Source organism: Salvelinus alpinus, chromosome 8 (assembly GCF_045679555.1).
Source record: "Salvelinus alpinus chromosome 8, SLU_Salpinus.1, whole genome shotgun sequence".
Lineage (NCBI taxonomy): Eukaryota > Metazoa > Chordata > Actinopteri > Salmoniformes > Salmonidae > Salvelinus > Salvelinus alpinus.
The window spans coordinates 1,266,725-1,272,832 of NC_092093.1; positions in this window are offsets into that span (position 1 = coordinate 1,266,725).

Consider the following 6,108-nt stretch of genomic DNA (forward strand, 5'->3'; position numbering starts at 1 on the left):
ATGTAACAAATCTTTCCTGATCTTTCTTATATCTCTCAGATTTAGGATCGACACTTCAGAATAAACTTCCTTTAGATGTGTTTTTGGGGACTTTGTTGTTCCATGTAGTGAATCTGTTATTCAATGTGTTTCTATGGGCTAATAGCATTAAGGACTATCTGTTATTCAATGTGTTTCTATTGGCTAATAGCAGTAAGGACTATCTGTTATTCAATGTGTTTCTATTGGCTAATAGCAGTAAAGTCTGTTATTCAATGTGTTTCTATTGGCTAATAGCAGTAAGGACTATCTGTTATTCAATGTGTTTCTATTGGCTAATAGCAGTAAGGACTATCTGTTATTCAATGTGTTTCTATTGGCTAATAGCAGTAAGGACTGTTGTTCAATGTGTTTCTATTGGCTAATAGCAGTAAGGACTATCTGTTATTCAATGTGTTTCTATTGGCTAATAGCAGTAAGGACTGTTGTTCAATGTGTTTCTATTGGCTAATAGCAGTAAGGACTATCTGTTATTCAATGTGTTTCTATTGGCTAATAGCAGTAAGGACTATTATTCAATGTGTTTCAATGTGTTTCTATTGGCTATTGGCTAATAGCAGTAAGGACTGTTGTTCAATGTGTTTCTATTGGCTAATAGCAGTAAGGACTGTTGTTCAATGTGTCCCTATGCACTGAAATCAGTGAAATATTTTTTATTAACAAATTATTTTGTAATACTTTCTTTAAAATTCCAAATCAAATAGCAAAATGACCCTTGGTGTGACCTTCTTCAAACCACAGATGTGACTTCAGGAAACATGCGTTACGGGTCACGACATTTGAATGTAAACTTTTTATTTTTACATTCATTACAGAATTCCCAATACACTAAGCATGTGCCCTCAGGCCTCTACTCTACTACCAGATATCTATAACACTAAATAAATGTGTGTATAGTGTGTATGTTATCGTGTGTGTGTATAGTGCGCATGTTATCGTGTGTGTGTGTGTGTATGTGTCTGTGCCTATGTTTGTGTTGCTTCACAGTCTCCGCTGTTACATAAGGTGTATATTTTATCTGTTTTTTAAATCTAATTCTACTGCTTTCCCTAGTTACTGTATGTAGAATAGAGTTCCATGTAGTCATGGTTCTATGAGTACTGTGCGCCTCCTATAGTCTGTTCTAGACTTGGGTACTGTGAAGAGAACTCTGGTGGCATGTCTTGTGGGGTATGCATGGGTGTCTGAGCTGTGTGCTAGTAGTTTAAAGAGACAGCTCTGTACATTCAACATGTAAACACTTCTTACAAAAACAAGTAATGAAGTCAATCTCTCTTCCACTTTGAGCCATGAGAGATTGACATGCGTATTATTAATATTAGTTCTCCGTGTACTTTTAAGTGCCAGCCGTGCTGCTCTGTTCTGAGCCAATTGCAATTTTCCTAAGTCCCTCTTTGTGGCACCTGACCACACGACTGAACAGTAGTCCAGGTGCGACAAAATTAGGGCCTGTAGGACCTGCCTTGTTGATAGTGTTGTTAAGAAGGTAGAAACTTGGGCCTGTAGGACCTGCCTTGTTGAAAGTGTTGTTAAGAAGGCAGAGCAGCGCTTTATTATGGACAGACTTCTCCCCATCTTAGCTACTGTTGTATCAGTATGTTTTGACCAGGACAGTTTACAATCCAGAGTTACTCCAAGCAGTTTAGTCACCTCAACTTGCTCAATTTCCATGTTATTCATTATGAGATGTAGTTTAGGTTTAGGGTTTAGTTAATGATTTGTCCCACATACAATGCTTTTAGTTTTGGAAATATTTAGGACTAACTTATTCCTTGCCACCCATTCTGAAACTAACTGCAGCTCTTTGTTAAGTGTTGCAGTCATTTCAGTCTCTGTAGTAGCTGACGTGTATAGTGTTGAGTCATCCACATACATAGACACTCTGGCTTTACTCAAAGCCAGTGGCATGTCGTTAGTAAAGATTGAAAACAGCAAGGGGCCTAAACAGCTACCCTGGGGAATTCCTGATTCTACCTGGATTGTGTTTTAGATTCTTCCATTAAAGAACTCCCTCTGTGTTCTGTTAGACAGGTAACCCTCTCACCAGGCTCGAATATGACTCTCACAATATTAACTTATGTAGAGTATCTCAACAGCTATCCGGTGAGAAGGACATCTCCAATAAGAATTCATATTGTAAACTGTCTAGGGTGATGACAAATAGGATATTAACTTCAGATGAAATGATTATAGGTTTCTGTTATTGTATCAGAATAGGCTATTGAAACATTAAATGACTCCACCAAGGCAACATACATAAGGTTCAATATGTGTATTATTTCATTTTCAAAGCACAAGATCAAAATATTTTTTTAAATAAACCCCAATGAGTCGTGCACAACTCATGTCCAAATTATTTAAAGTTTGCTTAATAACCCGTTGGCGGGCGTTGATGACACATAAAGTCCAGAAGCACCTCACGTAACTACAGGTTTCCTCCACTACAGCACCGCTATCAATGCAGACAGTACTCCTTAGCCGTAACCGATATCCCATGGGAACATGAACTCGTTAAGCTTTCCCAAGCAATTCTCTCTCGGTGTCACACGATGCTAGGCTAACCTCAAGGCTGTCAAATACCTCCACGATGAGACAGTAGCTTCAGTCTTTACTAAGTCTTAACAAAATTATAACAACTCTCTTATAAAATAAAATCGGTATTTCCCTTCATGTCTGGTATGGGTTCTGTTCTAGTTTTGTCGTCTTCTTTTATCATTTTTCTTCACCGACGGTCCAAATGTAACACGTCCATCCTTTTCTCAACATCTCCCTCTCTTTTTTTTCTCCAGACCTCCCGTTAACCAGGTCCACTCTCCCATTGGCCACAGCTTAACAAGCGACCCTATTGGGCAAAACTTAAACTTAAAAGTAAACCAACTTATTCACTTATACATTAAATAAAAATGTCTTCAAAAAGAAATGCATTAACATCATTACAATTTAGGAGCAATTCAATCCCCTTTTAAATCTAATACCAAATAATTATAACAATAATAAACTCAATACCTAGTTCAAACAAGGGTGCTATTATTGTTAGTAAAGACTGAAAAAAGCAAGGGGCCTAAACAGCTGCCCTGGGGAATTCCTGATTCTACCTGGATTATATGTGAGAGGCTTCCATTAAAGAACACCCTCAGTGTTCTGTTAGACAGGTAACTCTTTATCCACATTATAGCAGGGGGTGTAAAGCCATAACACATACGTTTTGCCAGCAGCAGACTATGATTGATAATGTCGAAAGCTGCACTGAAGTCTAACAAGACAGCCCCCACAATCATTTTATCATAAGTTTCTCTCAGCCAATCATCAGTCATTTGTGTAAGTGCTGTGCTTGTTGAGTGTCCTTCCCTATAAGCATGTTGAAAGTCTGTTGTCAATTTGTTTACTGTAAAATAGCATTTTATCTGGTCAAACACATTTTTTCCAGAAGTTTACTAAGGGTTGGTAACAGTCTGATTGGTGGGCTATTTGAGCCAGTAAAGGGGGCTTTACTATTCTTGGGTAGCGGAATGACTTTAGCTTCCCTCCAGGCCTGAGGGCACATGCTCTCTAGTAGGCTTAAATTGAACTCAATTGACTCACTTTACTTAACTCAAAATTACACTCACTTATGGAATTCAAAATGACAATGCTTGCATTTCATAATTTGGTCAGTTATACTTGGATGTGTACAGTAGAGTTGGCGTTTGCAAATGAAAACATCATTAACTTCTCTTGGGCACGTGAGACGGTAGCGTCCCACCTCGTCAACAGCCAGTGAAACTGCAGGGCGCCAAATTCAAAACAACAGAAATCCCATAATTTAAATTCCTCAAACATACAAGTATTTTACACCATTTTAAAGGTACACTTGTTGTAAATCCAGCCAAAGTGTCCGATTTCAAAAAGGTTTTACGACGAAAGCACACCAAACGATTATGTTAGGTCAGAGCCAAGTCACAGAAAAAGACAACCATTTTTCCAGCTAAAGAGAGCAATAACAAAAAGCAGAAATAGAGATAAAATTAATCACTAACCTTTGATAATCTTCATCAGATGACACTCACAGGACTTCATGTTACACAATACATGTATTCTTTGTTCGGTAAAGTTCATATTTATATCCAAAAATCTGAGTTTAGGCAAGACGCTACTGTATCACTTGGCAAAAAGCCTGAGAAAATGCAGAGCGCCAAATTAAAATGAATGACTATGAAAATTACCATAAAATCAAACTTTCATTAAATCACACATGAAAGATACCAAATTAAAGCTACACTGGTTGTGAATCCAGCCAACATGTCAGAATTCAAATAGGCTTTTCAGCGAAAGCATACGATGCTATTATCTGAGCATAGCACCATTGTAAACAAAAGAGAGAAAAGATTTCAACCCTGCAGGCGCGACACAAAACGCAGAAATAAAAATATAATTAATGCCTTACCTTTGACGAGCTTCTGTTGTTGGCACCTCAATATGTCCCATAAACATCACAAATGGTCCTTTTGTTCGATTAATTCCGTCGATATATATCCAAAATGTCCATTTATTTGCACGTTTGATCCAGAAAAACACCGGTTCCAACTTGCTCAAACGTGACGACAAAATATCTCAAAGGTTACCTGTAAACTTTGCCAAAAAATGTCAAACTACTTTTGTAATACAACTTTAGGTATTTTTTTACGTTAATAATCAATAAAATTGAAGACGGGATGATATGTGTTCAATACAGGATTAAAACGAAATGTAGCCTTCTATTTGATTGAAACGCATGTCTAGGACACCAGGAGTGCCTCGACTTCAAGATGGCCGTATTTCTTCATTACACAAAGGAATAACCTCAACCTATTTCTCACGACTGTTGACATCCAGTGGAAGCCGTAGGAACTGCAAGCAAGTCGCTTAGAAATCTGGTTTCCCAATGAAACCTCATTGAAAAGACAGTGACCTAAAAAAAAAAAATCTGAATGGTTTGTCCTCGGGGTTTCGCCTGCTAAATAAGTTCTGTTATACTCACAGACATGATTCAAACAGTTTTAGAAACTTCAGAGTGTTTCCTATCCAAATCTACTAATAATATGCATATCTTATCTCCTGGGGATGAGTAACTGGCAGTTGAATTTGGGTATGCTTTTCATCCAAATGTGAAAATGCTGCCCCCTACCCTAGAGAAGTTAAAGTACTGGGCAATATCAGTGGGTTTTGTAATGAATGAGCCTTCTGACTCAATGAATGATGGAGCCTTTTTTTACCCAGAATGTAATTTAAGGTACGTTTTTACTATCATCTTTGTTCCATAGTATAGTTTCTTCTTCTTTTTATTTAGTTTAGTGAATGCAAAGGGTGGCTACTTTGAAGAATCGCAAATATAAAATATATTTTGATTTGTTTAACACTTTGTTGGTTACTACATGATTCCATATGAGTTATTTCATAGTTTTGATGTCTTCACTAATATTCTACAATGTAGAAAATAGTAAAAATAAAGAAAAACCCTTGAATGAGTAGGTATGTCCAAACATTTGACTGGTACATTTTTTTTCTTCCACTAACGTGTTATCACGCTCATGTGGTCTTCTGCGTCTGGCTGTGTTAATTACAAACAAGTACGAAAATGTTTTATCTACCACATGATCATGATATCTACTGCAGTCCTCATCCGCCACAACCCTCTTAGGCCTCACTGGGTTGCTCATCTTTTCAGTTCGCTGCAGCTAACGACTGGAACACTCCCCCTATCTGAGAAATCTACTGCAGCCCTCATCCTCCACGTACAACCCCCGTTCTGCCAGTCACATTCTGTTAAAGGTCCCTAAACACACACATCCCTGGGTCGCTCCTCTTTTCAGTTCGCTGCAGCTAGCGACTGGAACGAGCTGCAACAAACACTCAAACTGGATAGTTTTATCTCTTCATTCAGAGACTCAATCATGGACACTCTTCCTGACAGTTGTGGCTGCTTTGTGTGATGTATTGTTGTCTCTACCTTCTTGCCCTTTGTGCTGTTGTCTGTGCCCAATAATGTTTGTACCATGTTTTGTGCTGCTGCCATGTTGTGTTGCTGCCATGCTGTGTTGTTGTCTTAGGTCT